The sequence below is a fragment of the Mastigoproctus giganteus genome, chromosome 7, assembly GCF_048544385.1.
Source record: "Mastigoproctus giganteus isolate SK-2022 chromosome 7, ASM4854438v1, whole genome shotgun sequence".
NCBI classification, from domain to species: Eukaryota; Metazoa; Arthropoda; class Arachnida; order Uropygi; family Thelyphonidae; genus Mastigoproctus; species Mastigoproctus giganteus.
Window position 1 is genome coordinate 203,401,405 of NC_143581.1, and position 25,517 is coordinate 203,426,921.

The following is a 25,517-nucleotide window of genomic DNA, read 5'->3' on the forward strand; positions in this document are numbered from 1 at the left end:
TGGTATTAAGGGTAAGTTGCTACAATGGATAAAAGGATGGTTAAGTGGGAGAAGACAGAGGGTGGTAATCAATGGGTGCTGCTCTTCGTGGACTAATGTTATTAGTGGAGTCCCACAGGGTTCGGTGTTGGGTCCACTGTTGTTTTGTGTATTTATCAATGATATTGATGAAGGTATATCAGGCTTAATGTCGAAGTTTGCAGATGACACAAAGGTTGGCAGGGTTGTTAATGACAGTAATGGCAGTGTGCTACTGCAACAGGATCTAGATAATTTGGGCAGATGGGCTAAGAAGTGGCAACTGAAGTTCAACCTTGACAAATGCAAAGTACTGCATATGGGTAGAAGTAACCCCAGAGAAACGTACCAACTGTGTGGTACTACACTTAAGGTGGTAGAAAATGAAAAAGACCTGGGAGTAATTGTGCAGTCAGATATGAAGTTTTCTGAGCAATGCAGACAGGCTGCTAGGGCAGGTCATGGGGTTTTGTCAATGATATATAGGAATTTTGCTAGCAGGGAAAAGGAGGTGATTGTCCCTCTGTATAAGGCAATGGTCAGGCCACGCCTTGAGTACTGCGTACAGGTCTGGAGGCCTCATTTTAGGAAGGATGTAGATTTGCTTGAGCGTGTACAGAGAAGAGCAACACGATTGGTGAGGGGAATGAAGGGATTCTCTTACCAAGAGAGGCTTAAGTTCTGCAAATTGCAGTGGCTGGAGACTAGGCACCTGCGCGGTGATCTGATTGAGGTCTATAAGGCCTTGAATGGGTTGAGCACGCTGAATTCTGATGGGATCCTTCCACTTGTTCAGATTACGAACCTACGGGGACATAAGTTCAAATTAAGAAAGGACAGATGTAGAATAGATGTGCGGAAATTTGCCTTTAGCCAGCGGGTGGTTAATTGCTGGAACAAACTTCCATCTGTCGTTGTGGAAGTTGATAGGTTAAATAAATTTAAGGAGGAACTGGACAGGCATTTGGAGGGAATGGTGTGATGATTTTTTTTTTTTTTTTTTTGCTGATGCTGCATAAGCTCCTAAATTGCTTTCTTGCATCATGTGCCACTACTACTACTACTACTACGTTGTAGAGCGAATATCATCTTTTAAGGGCACAAAAGGTGATATAGTTGTACACGTTGGCACTAACGATATTAAGAGTAGGAGACCGGCAGAATTACTTAACAAGTACAGGTCACTGTTGAACAAAAGCCGAGAATTAGGGTTGAATTTGAAAGTGTCTGCAATTCTGCCCAGACACGATAGGAGGGAGTATATGATGAGAGCCTTGTCGATCAATTCGGCCCTGGAAAGATTGTGCAAGGCTCAAGGGGTAGAATTTTTTTCAGCCTGGACTGTACTTGTTAACAGGAGAGATTGCTTCTACAGGGATGGGATACACTTAAATAGAAAGGGTGCAAGAATATTTGCTGATGCTATCGAGGCAGTGTTAGGTGGGTCGGAAAACTGCTAGCTTGGGGGGAGACAAAGACCAATAGATTGACAGTAGCCACTGGCAGAGGTGAAAGAGATTCTTGCACTGCTTCTATTAGAATGAGCAGAAGCCTGAAAAACAAGATGCATGGTATTTCAGAGACTGCTGGGAGCCATTGCGGTACAAGTAAACACATGGGTTGTGTTAGGGTAGCTAAGAATAGAAACAGGTGCAGGTATACTTGCGTGTACACCAATGCTAGGAGTTTAGTAAATAAATTTGATGAATTTGAGGTATTGCTCAAAACATCAAAGGCAGATATTGTTGGGATATCAGAGACGTGGTGTCACACAGATATAAGGGATGCAGAAATGCAATTTGGGGAGTACAACGTCTACAGAAAGGATAGACAGGATAGGAAGGGGGGAGGGGTTATGCTATTAGTTAAGAAACACATAAAAACCAAGGAAGTGAAGCCAGTCGACATCGCTGGACAGTGCAGTGTTGAGTCAGTTTGGTGTGACATAAGCATTGGGAGATCAAAATTGAGAGTAGGAGTGTGCTATAGGCCTAATGACTCTGATGAGTATAATAAGGAACTGTACAGGGAAATAGAGTGAGCCAGTAAATCAGAGAGTCTTATAATGGGAGATTTTAATTTCCCAGATACTGACTGGAATTTGGGGGCTGGTTACTCACACATTAGCAGGGCTTTTGTGGATTTATTGGATGATTGTTTTCAACATCAGCATGTTCGGGAGGCAACTAGAGGGAGTAATACTCTTGATTTGATTATCAGCAGTGATTCTTCATGCATTCAGAATCTGCAGATAAATGAACCACTAGGTGGCAGTGATCACAGTGTGCTGAAGTGGGATTTACTGAAAGAGGTAACTACCATTAGGGGTAAAGGGAAGGGTTATTGTTTCCGTAAAGGCGACTACGATGGACTGAGACAGTATTTAAATTCTATACAGTGGGACCAACTGATGATGTTACCAACAGCAAATTCAAAATGGGAAGCATTCAAAGAACTTATCTTGGAAGCTACTAGGCTTTACATACCAACTAAGAAATATTGTTCAAGGTTTAGGCCAAAATGGATGAACTAATGAGGCATATGGCAGAGAAGAAAAATGCATGGGATACTTACAAATTAACACATGACACAGAAGCCTATGATAGATACAAGTTGATATGCAACCAAGTTACAAAGGAGGTTAGGCAGGCGAAGGCAGATAACGAGAAATCCTTGGCAAGGGATGCAAAGAAAAACAGCAAAGAGTTCTTTACTTATGTAAACTCTAGAAGGAAGGGGATGAATCAGATTGGTCCACTTGATATTGATGGGTCAACTGTTGATGATCCTGCTCAGGTAGCTAACAAACTAAATGAATATTTTTGCATCGACATTCACACATGAGGAGTTATTCAGCAAGGGGAATGCCAGAGGTGTATTCAACTCTAGCAGTAAGCTACAGAATCTTGAAATAACTGGGAGTAAAGTGGAGGAGAAACTGTTGAAGATAAACACAAGAAAGGCACCCGGGGTGGATGGGATCTATCCAGTTATATTAAAGGAGGCAGCAAAGGAAGTAAGCAAACCCTTAGCCATAATTATGAGAGCTTCCTTGGACTCAGGGGAGGTACCCATAGACTGGAAATGTGCAAATGTGACCCCAATTCACAAAGGAGGATCAAAGGCTGACACAAGTAATTATAGACCTGTGAGCTTAACTTCTGTTCCAGGAAAATTAATGGAGGCACTGGTTAAAGAAGCACTGCAGGATCATTTAGACAAGACTTCAGTTATAGCTCAGACACAGCATGGTTTTGTTAAGGGGAAGTCTTGCCTGACCAACTTGATTGGATACTATGATGCAGTCACAAAAGAACTGGATGCAGGGAATAACTTTGATTTTATATACTTGGATCTTAGAAAGGCTTTTGATACTGTTGCACATGGAAGACTGCTACACAAATTGGAGCAGTGTGACATTGGAGGCAAATTGCTGCTATGGATAAAGGGGTGGTTGAGGGGGAGAAGACAGAGAGTGGTAATCAATGGACACTGCTCATCGTGGACTAATGTTATTAGTGGAGTCCCTCAGGGCTTAGTGTTGGGTCCATTATTGTTTTCTGTATTTATAAATGATATTGATGATGGTATATCAAGCTTAATGTCCAAGTTTGCAGATGATACAAAGGTTGGCAGGGTTGTCAAGGACACTACTGACACTATGCTGCTGCAACAGGATCTGGAAAGGTTGAGCAGATGGGCTGAGAGGTGGCAAATGAAGTTTAACATTGACAAATGTCAAGTACTACACATGGGAAAAAGCAACCCCAGAGCAACGTATCAACTCTGTGGTACTACACTGACAGTGGTAGAGAATTAAACGAACTTGGGGGTGATTGTGCAGGCAGATATGAAGTTCTCTGAGCAGTGCAGATGGGCTGCAAGAGTAGCTCATGGAGTATTGTCAATGATATACAGGAATTTTTCCAGCAGGGATAAGGAGGTGATTATTCCATTGTATAAGGCAATGGTCAGGCCACACCTAGAGTACTGTATACAGGTCTGGAGGCCTCATTTCAAGAAGGATGTAGAGCTGCTGGAACGAGTACAGAGAAGGGCAACAAGATTAGTGAATGGAACAAAGGGTGCTCTTACGAAGAAAGGCTTAAGTTTTGCAAATTACAGTGTCTGGAGACTAGGCACCAGCGAGGTGATCTGATAGAGGTGTATAAAGCCTTGAATGGTTTAAGCATGCTCAATGCTGATGGGATTCTTCCTCTAGCTCAGAAAAATCACCTGAGAGGGCATAAATTCAAATTGAGGAAAGACAGATGTAGGATAGACGTGCGGAAATTTGCCTTTAGCCAGCGGGTGGTTGGTTGGTGGAACAGACTGCCATCCCTTGTGGTGGAGGTTGATAGCCTAAATAAGTTTAAGGCTCAGCTGGACAGGTATTTTGAACGAACAGAGGGGTGAAGTGGAAGTGGGTTTTTTTTTTTTTTTTTTGGCTGATGCTGCATAAGCTTGCTTTCTTGCATCAAATGCCTCTACTAATGCTAATGCTAAAGAAGTGGACAAACCTTTTGAGCGAATGGACAGATGAAATGGGACGGTTTTATTTATTTTTTTGTGTGTTAAAACTGTAAAAGCTTGCTTTCTTGCATCATATGCTTGCTTAGCATTATTAAAAATTACATAAAATTTTTAATAATGCTAATACTTTGGATATTCTGTAATTGAGATTGTCACAAGGTCACTATTGTTTTAAACTAGTGGGAGGAACACAAGGAAATGGGTGGGTATTTAAATTGGCAGCTAGGTCACCAGATTTAAATTCTATAGAAAACATACCTTGAACTGAAAGTCAAAATATAATGACAGCATCTGAAAACCTGAATGGATTAATAATGATATAAACTATTTAAAGGGTCTAGTTGAATCCCTGCCAACAATTCATGAAGCATACTAAAAAAAGGAGAGGTTATACATTAATAACTGCAAACTTGCACATGATCAATTTTTATCCTGTGTCTATATCATCTATAAATATTATGCATGGCGTCTCATTTTCAGAAATTTTCCAAGAAAAACTGGAAAGTAAAACACTGGTATGAGTGCAACTTTTATGTGCCTTTTTTTTTAATATGTCACAAAATTACTGAGTTTCACATAAAGGATGCATAGTTTTTTCACATAAAGGATGCACAACAGACAACCTGACCACAAATTACATAAAATTTATAAATGGCCTATGTGCATTTCTGAAAACTCAGAAGTGCTCATGACGTACACATGAATTCCTGGGGAGCTAACGAACCACACAAACAATTCTTAGTGCTCATGGGCCACACTAATTTGCACATTTCACACTACTGGCATTACCAAGAGCAATATATTAAATATCTTCATGTATCTCTCCTTTTAAGCAAAAATATTCAATGTCATAACAATAAACAGTTACGAAGGTTAGTGTAAGTTATGAAGTTTATATTAGTCTATCTCCTTTAAATATCATCTTTACTATAATTTTCATGTAGGTTTAGAACTGTTAACCTGTGAAAGCTGACAACATGCAGAGAGGATCCACATTAAGAGCACTGGCTGCAGATTGACATGTCTGCACTATATACTGACACATGGATTAAACTGTTTAGCACTTTTCTAAATAACCAACCAATCAACACTTTGTGATTGTGTAGAAGGTGTTGGAGGAAGTGATCTTTATCTATGGTCCTTTTTAATGTACAAAGCACTGCATTAGAAAAATCCCATATGTAGATAACTATCAAAGCAGACATTTATATAACCAATTAAGCATTTATAACCAAACATTTGTTGTGAACAAACCTAACATTTTTTTCTGAAGAAAGAATAATTTGATAAGCCTGGTCCTACTGTGTTTTTTTTTTTTTTTTTTTTAATACAATGAAATCTTAATTTTTCAATCACTGATTATATGTATTTTGCAATGTGCTTTTATCATTTCCAATGAAACAACCGAGCATTCATTTATATAATCATCTGAGCAGACTGGTTATATAAATATCAAAGAATGATAAACTGTTATATTAGTAGTGGCCAATGAAGTAAGAAGGCAAGCTTACACAGCATCAGCCAAGCAAAAAAAAAAAAACCAACACTTTTCACATCACCTGTCCATCCCCACTAACAATTTTTCTAGTTCTCCGTTGAATTTATTTTCAAATTATCCACTTCTAAACACCAGATGAAAGTCTGTTCCAATGATCAACTACCTGCTGGCTAAAGTTCTTGCATCAGAAATCCCTCACTCAACGAACCAACCAATCCCCCACCCCATACACATCACCTAGCAAGCAGCACAGTAAGAACAGTGAGGAAAGCAGCACCATGCTATGTAATGATAGAAAAAGGTATCACACTCACTGACCCCAAAATCCGGCAACGTTCCAGCTCCAAGGCCATCGGATCCAGGCACACATACCATATCCAAGGCAATTCATTTATTATTGAAATGGAATCCTGGGATGAATGAGCCACTTTCAACCTGAATACAAATGTGCAATGGAAGCATCTTGGTTCATTTCCAACAATGAAGTTTGATGCTGTACCACGAACAGAAAAAGTAATGGCATTTGTTTGTTTTTTTTTACTGTAGTGACGTTTTTTTTTTTTTTGTAAATTAGAGTTGCTGATATGGTATTTTTTTTTTCTTTCCTTATTAATATAAAAGTACAATATATCATTAGAAAGACAAGGAAATATCATAAAAGAAATTTTAAATAAATGTAAAATAAATAAATTATTTGATGCATTTATTTATGACTCAGCAAATGGGTTAGCACATCCAATTGTTGCATTACTTCGGCCATACACCTTGGTTTGATTGTTTTTCAAACCATTTTGTTGTTGCTTCAGAAGAATTGAACATATAAAGTTATCCATATCCTGGCTTATTTGCCTTGTTTGGATATAGCGGTCAGACCAAATGGCAAATCTGGCCCATTTCCAGGCAGCAATTTAAGCTCTGTGCCCATTGATGTGAATGCCATTGCTGAGTTGTACTCTCATGTGTTCTCTGTAGTTATTTGCTTCATGTGTATCCCCTGTAAGCAGCTCTTGTAATAGAGTAGGTGTCTCAGACAGTGGGTCAAGTGAAACCTTTCCATCATGACAGCATTTAGTGTATTTATTCGATGTGCTTAACTCATGTCCCCAATATCTTCCATTGCAATATTCACAGTTCTTGTGGAAGAGCATGACATATTTCCTATGTCATGCTCTTCCACATTAATTACAACAGCTTCTTGATTATTCGCATCCAGTACTTCTATTTGATTAGTCCTACGGCATTTTGCCGGCCTTCTCATTTCCAATCTTGTTTCTCTTTCTTCAATATTTTCTGTTTGTCTTCATAGTCATAGTCTCGTTTCAGCCTCAGTCTATTAGATCTCTCCTCTAATGTTTCATTAGCATTTCTTCTACATTTTCTCAAAGTGCTTATTACATACTGTTCAGCTATTTTTACACTTCTTAAAACTTAGAACGGTTTATTAAAATTGAAGACAGATAAAATAAACACTTAAAATATACATCGATAGCTTTCAGGCATAGGTTGCCTTTCTTCAGTCGAAAAATGTTAGTACAAAAATTAACAAAGAATGCCCGGTATGGTGGTTATCTGAGGCGAACTGAGTGAATGGGTGCTGGCAACAATTAGCAGTTGGAAAATTTGGGTAGCATACCTAAGGTTTTTATATATATATATAGATTCAAACTACTGACATTCACAACAACAGATGAAAGTTTGTTCCAACAAGAAATAACCAGCTGGCTGAAAGCAAACCTTTGCACATCTCTGTGAACTAATTCCTTCCTTAATTTGAATTTATAACCCCTCAGCCTTTACCAAGTGGAAGAATGCCATCAGCACTGAACTTATTCAATCCATTCAGAGCCTAAAATCCTCTATCATATCATATCACAGGTACTTAGTTTCCGGGTGTTGCAATTTGCAAAACAGAAGCATTTCTTGGTTAGAGCACCTGTTTGTTCTGCTTACCTGGCAAGTTGTCTGCAGTGCTCCAATAACTTCATATCTGATTACACAATTACCCCCAGGTCTTTTTCATTTTACACTACCCTGGGTGTAGTACCACAGAGATGATATGCCTAATCAGGGATTACTGCTACCCATAAGCAATACCTTGCACTTGTCATTGTTAAACTTCGATCACGTCTTCTCAGCCCATCTGCCTATATTTTTAGACCTTATTGCAGTAGTATACTTGATTACTGTCATTAACCACCCTGTCAGCCTTTGTATCATCTGCAATCTTAGACATCACGCCTGATTTACCTTAATCAATGTCATTATAAATACTAAAAACAACAATGGGTCCAGCACTGATCCCTGTGGGACTCAACTAATAACATTAGTCCACAACCAGGTGCAGAGAGTGTCTAGAAATTAGGTGTCAACTCAGCATTCTAATGGGCATCTATGAGAGCTTGAGGTGTAGGGTAGATGCCTTGAATAAATTAATATGAGGGGCCGTCAAGCTCTCAGCTGCCCAACTCAATGCCAGAGTTCATTCCTGTGCATCAGGCAACACAGTGGCAATCTCCATGTCAGAATGCACTGGTCCCAAAGGAACTAGTTATTGTTGGTGACACTATTGCCAGGGAGACAGGTAATATATTGTGTAAAAAGGATAGATGAAACAGGACCAGGGTATGTCTGCAGGGGCAAAAGTTGACACTGTGAAGCATATATCATCTTTTAAGGACACATAGGGTGATATTGTTGTACACGTTGGCACCAATGACATTAAGAGTAGGCGATCTGCAGATTTACTTAACAAGTACAGGTCAATGTTGCAAAAAAGTCGTGAGTTACGGTTAAATTTGAAAATGTCTGCAATTCTGCCCAGACACAATAGGAGGAAGTATATGATGAGAGCCTTGTCAATCAATTCGGCCCTGGAGAGAATGTGCAAGGCTCATGGGGTAGAATTTTTTTCAGTGGGGTCTGTGCTTGTTAACAGGAGAGACTGCTTCTACAGGGATGGGATACACTTAAATAGAAAGGATGCAAGAATATTTGCTGATGCTATCGAGGCAGTGTTAGGTGGGTCAGAACACTGCTAGCTTGGGGGGATTCACAGACTAAAAGGTTAAAAGCAGCCACAGGCAAAGGTGAAGATGACTCTTGCATTACTTCTATTAGAATAATCAGTGGCCTGGAACAAGGGGTGTTGGGGGTTTCAGGGACTGATGGTAGTCATCGTGAAACAGGTGGGTATATGGGATGTGTTAGGGTAACTAAGAATAAGAATAGGTGCATATATACCAATGCTAGAAGTATAGTAAATAAATTTGATGAATTTGAAGTGTTGGTCAAGACATCAAAGGCGGATATTGTTGGGATATCAAAGACGTGGTGTCACACAGGAATGCAGAATTGGAATGTGGGGAGTACAATGAGAACAGAAAGGATAGACAGGATAGGAAGCAAGGAGGAGTTATGCTGTTAATTAAGAAAAACATAAAATTAAAAGAAGTGCATCGAGTTGATATAGATGGACAGTGCACTGTTGAGTCAGTTTGGTGTGACGTAAGCACTGCAAGACCAAAAATAAGTGTAGCAGTGTGTTATAGGCCTAATGACTCGAATGAGTACAATGAACAATTGTACAGAGAAATAGAGTGGGCTAGTAAATCAAAATGTCTTATAATGGGGAATTTTAACTTCCTATATATTGACTGGAACTTGTGGGTTGGTCACTCGCACACTAGTAAGACTTTTGTGGACTTATTGGATGATTGTTTTTTGCAGCAGCATGTTCAAGAGGCAAACAGAGAGGGTAATACTCTTGATCTGGTTATCAGAAGTGATCATTCGTGTATTAAGAATTTGCAGATAAAGAAACCACTAGGTGGCAGTGATCACAGTGTACTGATGTGGGATTTAGTTAAAGATATAATTACCATCAGGGTTAAAGGAAAAGGTTTTTGCTTCCATTAAAGGTGACTACAGTGGTCTCAGACAGTTTTTAAATTCTGTACAGTGGGATCAACTGATGATGTTACCAACAGCAAATTCTAAGTGGGAAGCATTCCAGGAATTAATCATGGAAGCTACTAAACATTTTCATACCTATTAAGAAATATTGTTCAAGGTTTAGGCCTAAATTGTTGTCAAATGAATTAATGAGACTCGTGGCAGAGAAGAAAAATGCATGGGATGCATATAAATTATCAGGCGACACATAAGCTTATGGCAGATATAAACTACTCTGTAATAAAGTCACAAAGGAGGTTAGGCAGGCTAAGGCAGATTATGAGAAATCTTTGGCAAAGGATGCTAAGAAAAACAGCAAGGATTTCTTTACTTATATAAACTCTAAAAGGAAGGGGATGAATCAGATTGGTCCACTTGATATCGATAGTTCGACTGTTGATGATCCTTCTTAGATAGCAAACAAACAATGGGTATTTTGCATCTACATTTACATATGAGGAGTTATTCAAGGAGTGAAAGGCCAAATGCTTATCAAACTCTAACAGGGAATTAAATGATTTTGTAATAAGTGAGAGCAAATTGGAGAAGAAATTGTTGAAGTTAAACATAAGAAAGGCACCTGGGGTGGATGGGATCTATCCAGCTATACTAAAGGAAGCAGCAAAGGAAGTAAGCACACCATTAACCATAATTATGAGAACATCATCGGACTCAGGGGACTAGAAATATGCAAATGTATCCCCAATTCACAAAGGGGGATCAAGAAGAATGACACAAGTAATTACAGACCAGTTAGTTTAACTTCTGTTCCGGTAAAATAATGGAGTCAACGGTTAAAGATGCATTGCAGGATCATCTAGACAAGACTACAGCAATAATTCAGATATGGCATGGGTTCGTTAAGGGAAAGTCTTGTCTGAAAAATTTGATTGGATATTACGATGTATGCAAAAAATAATTTTTATATCATATACTCGGATTTCAGGAAAGCTTTTGACATTGTTGCGTATGGAAGACTACTGTACAAATTGGAGCAGAATGGCATTAAGGGTAAGTTTCTACAATGGATAAAAGGATGGTTGAGTGAGAAAAGACGGGGGTGGTAATCAATGGGTGCTGCTCTTTGTGGACTAATGTTATTAGTGGAGTCTCACAGGGTTCGGCGTTGGGTCCAATGTTGTTTTGTATATTTATCAATGATATTGATGAAGGTATATCAGGCTTAGTGTCGAAGTTTGCAGATGATACAAAGGTTGGCAGGGTTGCTAATGACAGTAATGGCAGTGTGCTACTGCAACAGGATCTAGAAAATTTGGGAGGATGGGTTGAGAAGTGGCAACTGAAGTTTAACATTGCATTTGTCAAAGTACTGCACATAGGTAGAAGTAACCCCAGAGGAATGTACCAACTGTGTGGTATTACACTTAGGGTGATAGAAAATGAAACAGACCTGGGAGTAATTGTGCAGCCAGATATGAAGTTTTCTGAGCAATGCAGACAGGCTGCCAGAGCAGGTAATGGGGTTTTGTCAATAATATACAGGAATTTTGCTAGTAGGGAAAAGGAGGTGATTGTTCCTCTGTATAAGGCAATGGTCAGGCCACGCCTTGAGTACTGTGTACAGGTCTGAAGGCCTCATTTTAGGAAGGATGTAGATTTGCTTTTTTTTTTTTGGTTTTTTTTTTGTTATTTTGGTTTTTTTTTTTAGGAGCATTAGCAACTAAGGCCATATTGCTCTGGGAATATGCGGTGGTCATTCCCTGACCTTTCCGCATCCTCCGTATTTGGTGGTGACGGGGTCGAACCCCGGTCTAATCAAGAAGTGTGTGCTACGCACTGATGCTCCTTCCCACCTGACTACAGAGGCACCGTAGATTTGCTTGAGCATGTACAGGCAACAAGACTAGTGAGGAGAATGAAGGGATCCTCTTGCCAAGAGAGACTTAAGTTCTGCAAACTGCAGCAGCAGGTACCTTTGAGGAGGTGATCGCTGAATTCTGATGGGATTCTTCCACTTTTTCAGATTACGCACCTAAGGGTGCATAAATTCGAATTGAGGAAAGACAGCTGTAGAATAGATGTGCGGAAATTTTCCTTCAGCCAGCGGGTCGTTAATTGCTGGAACAAACTTCCATCTGTCGTTGTGGAAGTTGATAGTTTAAATAAATTTAACGAGGAACCGGACAAACATTTAGAGGGAATGGTTGTGTGATTTTTTTTTTTTTTTTGGCTGATGCTACATAAGCTCATACGCTTGCTTTCTTGCATCACATTCCACGATTAATATTACTATTACAAAGAGCAGTGATCACTGATAACCACTCTGTCTTCTTCCACTGAACCATCTCTTTATCCATAGCAGTAACTTGCTCTTAATGACACATTGCTCCAGTTTATACAGCAGTCTTTTATGTGCAACAGTATCAAAAGCCTTCCTGAAATTCAAGTATAGAATATCAAAATTATTTGTTGCATCCAGTTCCTTGGTTGTTGCATCATAGTATTCAATCAGATTGGTCAGAGAAGGCCCCCCCCCCTTAAGAAATCCATGCTCTGACTGCAGTATAACTGCATTCATATCTAGATGGTCCTGTATTACTACTTTAGCAAGTGACTTCATTATTTTATCAGGAATAGAAGTTAAGCTAACAGGTCCATAATTACTCATGTCACCACCTTTGTGAATTGGGGATACATTCACACATCTTCAGTGTGAATTTGCCTCCCATTAAACCAAAAATGCTATTATAAGTATACGGGTTTGCTTACCTCCCTTAATATAACCGTATAAATCCCACCAACCTCAGGTGCTTCTTTTATGTTTAGCTTCAAAAATTTCTCTTCCACTTTCCTGTGAAAAAAACATTTATATCCCTGTTAGAATTTGTCAATTTTATAAACTTCTGGCCTTCTCTTTCCTAAATAATTAGTTACACATGAATTACATGCAAAATACCTATTCAGTTTGTCAACAGCCTGAGCAAGATCATCAACAGTTAAACCATTGATATGAAGTGAGCCAATGTGACTCAACCCCCTTCCTTCTACTCTTAATATAAGTAGAGAAATCTTTGCTGTTTTTCTTTGCATTCTTTGCCATTGACTTCTCATAATCTTCCTTAGCTTTCCTAACCTCATCTGTGACTTTATTGCAGACTAGTTTATCTAACATAGTCTTCTGTATCACCTTATAATTTATATGCATCCCATGCATCTTCTCTGCCATGAGTCTCGTTAGTTTGGCTAACATCCATTTAGGTCTAAGCCACGAACAGTATTTCTTAGTTGGTATAAAAAGCCTAGTAGCTTCTATGATTACTTTCCTGAATGCTTCCCATTTAGAATTGGCTGTTGGTAACATCACTAGTGGGTCCCATTGTATAGAATTTAAAACTGTCTAAGACCACTGTGGTCATTCTTATGAAAGCAAAAGCTCTTCCCTTTACCCTTGATGTAGTTACATCTTTAAGTAAACCCCACATCGATACACTATGATCACTGCTGCCTAGTGGTCTTTTATTGCAGATTCTTAATGCATGAAGAGTTGCTGCTTGAGCATATTGCTTTCTCTTGTTGCCTCTCTAACATGCTGATGCAGAAACCATCCAATAAATACACAAAAGTCCTGCTACTGTGTGAGTGAACCCACAAGTTTCACTCAATATCTAGAAATTTAAAAGCCTCCATTATAAGACATTCTGATTTACTGTCCCATTCTATTTATTCGTTTAGTTGTTCACATAACACTGCTCAGGCCTAAAACCCACTCCTACTCCTATTTTTGTTTTCCCAGTGATTATGTCACACTAAACTGCCTCATCCAGGGTTTCTAAATTCCTGACATTTTTTAATCCTCAGGAACTGGGAATAGGAAATTGCGGTTCTCAAGAATTCTCAAAAAATTTTATTTTATTGATTAAATATTTGCTACCTCTTTGATAAGAATTTTTGTCCTTACTCTAGTCATAAAACACTATAATAATGAACTGTACATTGTAGTGTATAAGTAAAAAACTAAAATTTAAGGAGAATTAGATATTAAAAATTATGATTCATAGTTTGAATCATATTTTTTAATATGATTAAAACAGAAAATAAAAGTAAACAGAAAATTTTATTATATTGGTACAGCATACAGATAGGTAACACTATTCTATACATTTATTTGAAAACACTAAGTTTGAGATTAGCATAAAAGAAATCCTAAGTAAACACTAATACTGAAACAAAACAAATAATAAGGAAAACTAATATTAGAATTTTAACATTTACAATTATTGTTAAAATGAAATTTTAAAAAACACAGCGCATTAATCGCTCGGTCAGAAAGCCTGGATCCTTGCTTAGTTACAAATAAGCCTGAAGTAGAAAAATTTCTTTCATTTTGGATTGAAGTAGGTCTAATTGTTAGCAGTGCATCTAATAACATTTTTAGATTTGGTGTCAGTGTACATGTCACTTCATATAAATTCAACTCACTTCTTAACGATGAAAATACCTTATTTGATTGGATTGGCTCTGCTTTTGCTGTTGAAATGGATATATCTCTCACTAACTCTGTTTTTAGATCTGCTTCTAATTCCCCTAGTTCCGAATTTTCCATTTCCTTGTTTATATTATTTTCTGTTTCCGACTCTTCTATTGAAGTACACTTTTCCTTGACAATTTGTTCCATTACTGATTTCACATATTGCATAATTTCATTTTTATTTGCCATAGCAAAAAAAATCATTATTAACCTCATTTAAATTATTTGGATTGCTTAAATATCCAAAAAGGGACACTAAGACTTTATGTTTATAAAGCTGTTGTTTAATCTCCTTTAAAAGCTTATTACTTAAAATAGAATTTTGTTTTTCCAAATTACGAGAGAGGAATCTAAAAATTCCTTCACTTGTTAGCAGATTTGCATTATGATTACTTAATGTTCAACTGTGAATTGCATGGGTTTTAAATAGTTTAATATATCTTCTGTGACTTTTGGATATCCATCCTTCCATAGATAAAAGAGCTTTAATTCACGTAAAGCAATTTTTATCATGGTTAAAATTCTTAAAAATCTCTCAATTGTAGTTTCTAACGTAATCCAACATGTTTTGCAGTCTAAAATAACTTATAACTCTTATTTTTTCTCTCTTTATTATTTCTTCTTGTAAAATAGTATTTCTTACCGGAGAATATTTAAATAGTTTAACAATTTTTCTCATACTAAATATTACCACGGAAACATCATCGTGCAAAACAGATCCTTCATTATCAGAATCTAATTTGCTGTTTTCTTCAGCATTGTATTCAGGTTCAAAATTGTCTCCATTGTAACTTTCACTACATCAGTGCTATTGGCATCTTTTGATTTTTTTTAACAAAAAATACTTTTATCACAGCAAGAAGTACATGATTATAGCATAACTGTTGAAAGGCTGGTGATAATTTACTGAATTTTTCCATAACTGCAGCACCATCACTAGTATTATATCTGTTTCAAAACAAATCTTGAAGGATTCCAATTGTTCTTTAACTAAAGAATAGGCCTTTTTGGCAGAACAATTTCCATGAATTTTTATTAGACCAAAATTTAATGAACCTACATTGTAATATACATGAAGGTTCACATATCTTCAGTTTCTATTACTGGTCCATTTGTCTATCGAAATGCTCATTTTCTCATTTTTACATTTTAAAGCTAAAAATTTTCCAATATAGACGATGTAATTAGTGCTATAATACAAAATGAATTTTTTGGTAGCTGTAAAACTTTTAGAAAAATTTTCTCAAATAAAATCACTCTTTGTGATAGTATTAATAGAAATCCCATCTATTTCTGCAAATTTAGAAATTAATTCATCCATTTCTGATACTTGACATTTGACAAATTATTATATGACAAAATGCAAAAAATCATAAGTAAACTGCAGGACTCCAAAGCTGCAATCAGCAAAAGAATTGTGGATCTGGAAGCTTCATTCAAGCAAAATGAGGAAAATTCCAGCTTATTTAACTTAAGGATTGACTCAATAGAACAACAATTGTTAGCAAATAATGTAGAAATAGTAGGTTTAACTGGATTAGCAGGCCAAGATCTAGAGCTTGTTACACAGCAGCTAGGGCTTGCATTGAAGCTACAGCACAATAAAAAAGTAGTACACTATTATATACCTAACAATAAGAAAAAAAATGACAAGTCTAGACTAATTGTGAAATTTTCAAATCATGTGGTAAAGGAAAAATGGATTAGAAAGGTAAAGGAGATCCGACTGACAGCAAATGATGTCTATCAGAACAATAGCAATATTCCAATCTACATAAATGACCACTTAACAACTCACCTTAAGCAGTTGTTTTTGGAAACAAAACAATTAGTAAAACCTCACAGTTACAAATTTTTATGGTTGAAACATGGAAGGATTTATGTGAAGAAGAATGAATCATCAAGAGCCATAAGAATTTTGAGTTCAAAAGATCTGCAGTATATAAAATAGACTCTTTTATTGTGCATAATTGAAATTTCTTGAAATCTAGAGCTAAGGTAAAATTAAGACATCAGGTATGCTTTTTGAGAAATCACAGATTTTTAATTCACCATTACATTTTTTAAATAATCCGAATATTCAAGCTCTTATAATTGAAAAAAATCAGTTCTTTCTTTCTGGTAGTTCTAAATATCAGGTCATTAAGAAAAAATTGGTTTAACTTCTTGCAATATATAAATGCAATGAAAGAATTTATTTCATGTATAGTTTTGACAGGGGTTAACATAAAAAGTGATGAAATTTCTAATTATAACATACAAGGTTATGACAAGGTCTATATGTTGAGAGATTTGAGAAGGGGTGGAGGATATCAATTTTAAAGCATACTATAAAATATGCTTTAAAGCAGTACAGGTTTAAAACTGCTGTGTCAAATTATTAGGAGAAGATCCAGAAAACACATTCATGATTTGTGCTTTTTATAGGCCACCATCAGATTCTATAAACAGTTTTCTAATTGAATTAGATAACACAATTCTGCTATGGGATGACATACAGGCTGATAAGACCATACTAGTAGGAGATTTTCATATTAATTTACTAACTGATGAAACTGGTGTGTTACTCAGATACTCTGCAATCTTAAACAATTATGGATTTGAACATACCTTATTTGGAATAACTAGGCAACAAAGGATGGAGGGTGATAGAACAGTAAGCTCTTGTTTAGATCACCTTATAACAAATATAAAGCTGAAGTATGCCAATTCTTACATACTATTAAATCAATTTTCAGATCACAGAACATCTATACTAATAGTGGATATGTACTCAAAACAACATCCATGTGAAGATATAAAATTAACAAATGTTATGAAGAAAATTTATTTATCAACAGGTAAACTGAAACAGAACATAGATAATATGTTAATACAAGAGCAAGTACTTACACAACAAATGTAAATGTCTTTTCAAATAAGATAATACAAAAGATAAACAAGCTTGCAACATAAATTCTAGGAGAAGCAGGATTAAGCTTAAGAAACCTTGGATGACTAACAAAATAGAAGAATTAATGGTACAAAGGGATAAATACTTCAGGCAGTATAGAAATTGTCCATCAAACATAGAACATTATCACAATTATAAAACACTCAGAAACAAATTGACAGGTATGATTAGGAAACAAAAAAAAAAAACACTTATTACAATCAACTTTTTATGGATAAGCAGATAACTTAAAAGGATAAATGGAACATTATAAATAACCTGTTAAGTATAAGGAAGAAATTATCAAGGGGAAATCAAATTAACACTATTAGAACAGATTTCTGGTACAAACAAACAATATGAGGTTGCAAATAGGTTTGCCAAAGCTGTATTAGATCTCAATGGATATTATATTCATTCCTTAATCAACATTAAAATTAAAAATTAAGATTAAAAATTCATCATTAAGATTAATCAACATTAAAATTAAAAATTCCTTTAATCAACAAGATAGTCTTCCTCAGATAGTGAACCCTTGTGTAGTCTTAACTCCACAATATACTGAGATTCTTAAGCTTATAGAACAGTTAAAGAACAAGAAATCTTACGGACTGTACTGTATTACAGTAACCGAAGTAAAGAGAAATAAAAACCAGTTCTCTGTTCTCTTGGTGGAGTTTATAGCATGGCTGTTAGAGTCAGGAAGCTATACTACAAATTTACTTTCATTTAAGGTAATACCTATATATAAAAAGGGATCACCAGATGACTTTTGCAATTATATACCAATAACAATACAGTCAGTTATAAATAAGATATTAGAAAATAATATATTTTTTCCCATATAAGCAAATATTTACATCAATATGGACTGTTAAACAACTCTATTCTCATATCAGAAGGGCAAGGGCACACAGACATTATTAGAGAATTCAGTAGACTTTTAACTTACATTTAAACAACAATAACTTCATAATGATTTTATTTATAGATTTGACCAAAGCATATGACTTAATTGATATCCCAATATTGCAACAAAAATTACTGAAATATGGTATAAGGGGAAGAATCAATCAACTCTTAGCATGTTATTTAACCAAAAGAAAAATAACAGTTGAAATTGAAAATACAAAGGGAAAAATCATATAATGTAAAGAGAGGAGTACCTCAGGGCACTCATGCAGGGCCGACCACATTCAACATCTATATAAATGACATATTCGAAGTAATAAAGAACTCCTTTATAAAAATTTATGCAGATGATATAATCTTATATACAATTTGAAAGAACCTGACAAAAATGGTTAAAGATTTATAGCAGGATGTAATACATTTACAAACTTGGTTACATGATACTAAATTAGCACTCAGATTTGAAAAAACAAAATTTTTGGTAATTAGACCTCCTCATCAAACCTTGGACATTCGTCCCTCTATTAAATTACATAAACATGAATGCCTACATGATCAGAATTTCCAGAATTGCACATGTCAAACTGTGGAAGAAGTTTCAAATCATTGTTACCTTGGGTTATGGATTGATTACAGTCTAAATTGGGCAATGCATATAACAAATTTGTACAAAAAAATGAGATTTTTATGTGTACTTTTTTTACTACATTAAGAATAAGTTAAATCTTAGAACAAAAGTTACCTTATATTATGCATTAGTGGACTCCCAGCTCAATTATTTAGTAAATGTATGGGCACAAGCAAAATATAACTGAAATAAGGATAATACACAACTTAATTATCAGGATTTTGAGACTTTTAATGGGGATAAACTTTTGGAATGACCTGAACAAGAGAAGGCAATTTGGCTTGGGTAAAGAAAGCCTGCACGAGAACGACGACAAACGTCGGATAACTTACGCGGTAAATTAGTTTGCCGATACGGCACTCTAGCGCTGCTCACTCGGTAAACAGACGGTAGGTGTTATCGGACTGGAGCAAAGTCGAGAACGATATACTGATTGACAGGTAGGCGTGGCAAACAATGAAATGATTGGTGGTGGGCGCGACAGAAGACAAGCTATTAAGGTGCTGATTGACGTTATGATACGTGTGTATCCGCATGAGTGTCTTTAAAAATAAAAGTACATTAATAAAAAAATTAATATTTTATTAATAAACAATTTATGTGCTAGTCCACTCATGATTCTAAAGAAAAAAGGTTAGGTTACCCCCTCCATTTCGGGAGAGGTTCAAGCTCCCATGGGATTCAAGTGGAGGTAACCTGACCTATTTTCACCATTAGGGCATATTATTGAACAAGAAAATAAAAATACGGTCATAAAAAAATTTATTTATTTTAAAAAAATTTATTTTTTTATGAATGTATTTCTAAATATGACTGATTCTAAAGAAAAAAGGTTAGGTTACCCCCTCCACTTCGGGAGGGGTTCAAGCTCCCATGGGATTCAAGTCGAGGTAACCTGATCTTTTTTCACCGTTACAGTAAATGTTAGGGCATGTACGATTAGGACAAATTACCATTAGTGCTGCTACAGTGATACTAAACCGATGTTATCGTGTGTTGTGTTCGCGCACCAATCAGCACGTCGTTTGCCACGCCTACCTGTCAATCAGTATATCGTTCTCGACTTTGCTCCAGACCGTTAACACCTACCGTCTGTTTACCGAGTGAGCAGCGCTAGAGTGCCGTATCGGCAAACTAATTTTCCGCGTAAGTTATCCGACGTTTCTCGTCGTTCTCGTGCAGGCTTTCTTTACCTTCGCCGGCAATTTTTGTTGAAATATAAAATACTTTATCCAGTTCAAAAACTGAAGTTAAATTTAATCTTGAAAAATCTTAACACTATTTTTGAAAAGTCGAATCTCCAAAGAAATGTCCCACATAATTTAAGGAACCCAAAAGCAATTGTTTTGCCTCACCCTAGGGTACTAAATAGATTTGGAGAAAGGCATACAATGAATATAACAAACAACTTGTTGCTAGTGTAGATTTTAGGCTCAGGAGAAGTTATTCTAGCTCCAAATTAAAATTCTTAATAAGAAAATTTTTGACACTCAATGATACAGTAGATTATAATTCCTATGCAGATAAATTGCTATCTCTGTTTGCAGTGCAGAATGTACTATGTGTTGTGATTTCATTATCTTTTCTGTTCCGTAGCCGAGTGGGCAGGAGCGGGAGTGCAGTAGCACACGCTCTTTGAGTAGACCGGGGTTCAAGCCCCTGACTGCTGAATATGGTCGATCTGCCAACCCGCACTGGACCAGCGTGGCAGATTATGGTCCATTTCCCTCAGCATGAATTGTTGAGGAGGCTTCCATCCTGCAGTGGGTTGATAATGGCTGCACTTTACTTTTTATCTTTTCTGTTAGATAACAAATTTGTATGCAAAAACTGTTGTAAATGAAGAATTACAACTTGTTGTCAAGAAATTTACTTTTCTTAACAAGTTCATTTATTGTAAACAAATTCTCTTGATAAAAATAAATTGTATTGTATTGTACTATTAGCCATATGGTGCAAGGAAGCCTGAGGCTTATGCTGCACCAGCAAAAAAAAAAAAAAAAATTTTCGAGTTACCCTGAGAGAGAGAAGTAGAATCACCAAGAAAGAGAAGAACGATGATATCCAGCTCAGGATCCTGGGTGTGCAATGCCCATACTCACCAGATGTGAGCCCCTGGGGCTAAAGTCTTTTGAGGTGTTTGACCATCGTCTTCACTTGCTTTCTTTCTTTTCATGACATGAATATGTTCAAGATGATGATGAAGTCCACTTGTTGATGATGCTTTGCATTGCAAAGCTTTAAAACACATTTTGCAAAAAGCTGCATGGTTTTGTCAACTTTTTTAAAATGCTGCCAACATTCTTCATATGTTTTACTCATTTTTAGGGTTAACTAAAATGAAGTAAATAAAATTAGCTATTATCCAAAAATAATTATTAATAATTAAATAATATTTATAATTATTCTGTTAATAAAAAAACTGTATTAATATTAAAGCAAGTTCAAATTCATCACATTAGTACACTTTTTAATATATGAACATTACTTTACTTAATGAATTCAAGTCACATTACATCATTCACAGTCACAACTCAATCATGTTAACACTGAACTGTAACTTCATGCTGCTGTGGGAGGGGGTTTTTCTTTTTTCTTTAAGGTACTATCTGTTACAAACAAATTTTAATTCCTAGTAATCCTATGCTGCTTCGTCTTATTCATCATTTTTATTGCTCATTTCTGCTCAATATTACTTCATTTATATGCATTTCATCTCTCTAGTAATCATTATATTATTTGCACTCCATTAACATTACACACAGGTCTGGTCAGTTCTGTTCCTAAATTTAATAAAGTTCTAAAGATCTCTGACCTGAGGATTCAGTTATATCTTTCAAAGCTTTTCCTGGAACTCATCAGCTATTTTATGATCTGCTTTTCCTGCTGAACTCAGACTTTCCCTTTTCTCTTTCTGACAGAATTCCACATTACACTTTTCTGTCTTCAAGCCATAATGTGATATACTTCTTTACTAGCTAGCACTCTCACATCATTACATCGCTCCTGTAGCACACCAAATTCTGCACCCTTCTCTCATCATTTTTTTTTCTCTCTCTCCTCACTCACACATCACTTTTTTCTCTCTTCAACATCTATCCCACTTTTCTTCTTTTACACACCCCCTTTCTTTGTATGTAAAAACCTAATTTATTTCCCTCTTATTTGCATATCTCTGCCTATTAATTTGAACTTCACCCAATCACTATATTTCTTAAACTTATTTTTCTCATATGTTATTAACACACAACCTTGTTTTCCTTTACTATGTAACCCTTTCAACATCTACCATTAGACCGCCTACTGACTATACTTTAGAACCATGCCAAGCCAAGCCAAGCCCTTCCCAAAAATGACTAAGTGAGTCCTCAATTGGCAGTATGATAGAGGGATTAAATTAATGTTGACTATCTCCCTGAGCACCCTTTAAATCTAGTCTTTCTATTGTTCTACTTTGGTTTGTCTATTGTTCCAACAGACCCACTCCCTCTAACTGAAATATTTCTGAATTGTTGTTTTCTTGTTAGTAAACTGTTTTATTTCCACCCACTATTCTTATCAGAGAAATAAGTATTTGTAAGAATGGTCTTACACTGCACATGCAGTGACCCACAGAAAAGGGACTGGAATTATGACGAACTCAGGGAATACACAATTATTTTTTCCAGAAACTACTGCTGTTCTCGTGGCAAAAGCAGGGTATTTTTCTGATTGAACAAGAATATAGATAGTAAAATTAGATAAAGAAAATGAAATGGTTACTTGCAACTATATTTAAATAAAAATTAAGCATTTTAAAATAAACTACACAGCAGTCCATACATTACAAAAACAAAAAAATAATCTCAATTTCTCGAGAAATGTTTTTGCTTTTCCCAGGGAATTTTAAAGTTACAATTTTTTCGCGGGAATTCTCAGGAAGAAATCCTAGTCTCAACATTACACTGGCCCCTCATATTAACCGGATGCACTTTCATAGATTTTGATTGCTAATTAAGAGCATAACACCTTCCTCCTTCACTATCCTGTCTGTTCTTTCTGTACACACTGTACTTCCCATAATGGAATTTTACATTCCTTATTTGAAAACTCCTACAAAGATGAAAATGTTGAGCATACAGAGCTCATGAAAGTTATCCAACTGTGGACAGACAGATATTTTTACCCAAGGGAAAGAATACTTTGATAAACCCAGTCCTGCTATGCTTTTTTTTTAATACAATGAGATCTTAATTTTACAATCACTTATATGCATTTTGTAATAATCTTTTATCAATCCCAAAATCTCACAAGAAAAACATTAAATTTTCATTTTAATTGAGTTACTCCCTTAATCCTTAATCTTATATTCATCAGCCATGCCAACTGAATGCAAGGCTAAGGATTAAGGAAGTAATGCCAGACATGAGGTTGAAAAGGAGAAATTGTACGTAACAAAAGTACAGGGATCAGTCCATGAGTAATGTCTCTTTGGTCATAAAGAGGGCAGATAGAAAGCTGAAATTTATAATATTTATTAAACAATCACTAGGAAGCATGTAGCTATCATTCTATACATCCATCTTATTTAGCAATACATTTTTTCCATCATTCTTCCCAAATGGCATATGCACTTTGGTAAAAGAATGGATCCTGTTGTTGAAGCCAGCCTATCACTGTTTTTCAACTTCTCATCACTCAAAATGTGTTTTCTATTAATACACACATATCCAAACAAATAGAAAAAAAAGAACCAAGTCTATGCCATGTGCATGATAAGGCAAAACTCTCCATTCTAGGTCAGCAATTTTCATCTGAGTCATATGGGCAGTGTGTAGCCTGGCATTATCATGATGCAATGTGAATTAGTGTCCAGTTAAATCCTTTCTTTTTTTGTGTTATAGTCCTGTTAAGCTTATCTAGTGTTTGGCAATGACTTTCCTTATAAATCTGGTCTTTCTATTTAAAAAAAAAAAAAACAGATAAACCCAAATTGAGCCTTGCAAAAACACTGTGGCCATAATTTTTTGTGATGATCTGGCAATTTGAGTTTTTTTTTTTTTTTTTTTCCCCTTCCTTTCTTCATTAGGACGATATGCATTTGTCCCATTGACTGACATTTAGAATAAGAGTCATAATGAAACTTCCAGGTCTCATCACCTGTTATCAGGCCTTTAAAATAATTATTACATTCCTACAACAGGTCTTGGCAGATCTCCTGCCTGGAAAACTTTTTTTTTGATAACAGATTTGGTACCATTTGCAACATATTTTCCTAAAATCTAATGCATCTAAAATGGTCAATATGCTTCTCATTGAACCCTAGTGCTTGCATCATTGCATATGTGGTCAATGTCCAGTCTTTTGAAATCATTTCAACCAAAATATTAGTGTTACTTACTTTTTTCTTCAATGCATACAGACTTTGGTCTTCCACTACTTGGCTGATCACAACATGGGTGTGAGAATAAACCAGGTCAATCCATGAAAAGGAGAAAGAATAACATTTTATTAACATTAAACAGAGAGATATAAATATATATTACTGCTTCAGAGTAAACTGGCAGATTAGACATGTTCAGCAAATGAAATTTGCAGATTTCTATAAACAGGTGGGACAATGGTTGATCATGTATGGAGTGTTCCACCTACTCTGGGTTGTTGACAGCTATAAATCATGCATGCAATGTTTCAACAGAATCCTTCAGGGTTCATTTTCTGTTTAGTTCTAAAGTAGTTGAGTTCACATTTACGGACATGGTCTTGCTCCACGATTTGCTCTAACAAACAAAAAACCGAAATGTAATTTTCAGACTACTACATGGAGTGGTCAGAGTTATTTCCACAGCTTACCTGTGGGTGAGATCAGGAAGTATTCAGCCATATTTTTCAGCTCCAATTATTAAAAGTAGGCAGTCTTCTCAAAAAGTTGGTAAAATAATGAACTGCCAGAAAGAAGAAACCTTATAAATATCAATAACCCCATAAGAGAAATATAAAAAGTGCAAAATATATTCAAATGACATAAAAATATATGTAAATAAATAATAGCCATTCTAATAACTGTTTCACATTAAAATTTAGTAACACATCAGTAGCTAATTGAAAATTAAGTGTGATTAAACTAATATCTGGAGAAATAAATGAAAAGAATCAATACAGGAAAGACAGATCGCAGCTATATAGAATATATATATTTTTATTTTTTTAGGCTAATACTATAATGAGCTTGCTTTTTAACTAAATTTTTTCCATAATGTAATATGAAAAGCACTCAAATGGGACAAGTGAGAGAAGTATAAAGTTTACAGAAAGAAAATTAAATATGAAAGTTGACAGTTCATATTTAGTTTATCAAACTCAAGAAGTGATGAAGAATCAAGGTATCTGTTAGCAAGTACACAGTAAAAAGCAATCTAGCAGACTGCCACTGCTGTTACTATTCAAAGGAAAGTTGCTGAAAAAAACACTTTAATAGAGACTTAAATCATATAAAAAGGAAATGCTTCCTTACAAACCTGTTTTCTTCATAACCTAGGGGGAAACTGTAACCTCTATTAAAACAATGCAAGTTGTA

General features: G+C 35.8%; 1 protein-coding gene across 1 annotated transcript in view; it reads right to left on the reverse strand.

Moving 5' to 3' along the window:
• Nucleotides 1-24,381, reverse strand: part of Ipk2 (Inositol phosphate kinase 2) — a 92,480-nt gene extending 68,099 nt beyond the window's left edge. Inside the window, exon 1 of the mRNA XM_090378539.1 lies at nucleotides 24,342-24,381. The gene's annotated coding sequence lies outside the window, so the exon portion shown is untranslated. The remainder of the gene's footprint in view (nucleotides 1-24,341) is intronic.
• Between the last annotated feature and the right edge of the window lie 1,136 nt (nucleotides 24,382-25,517).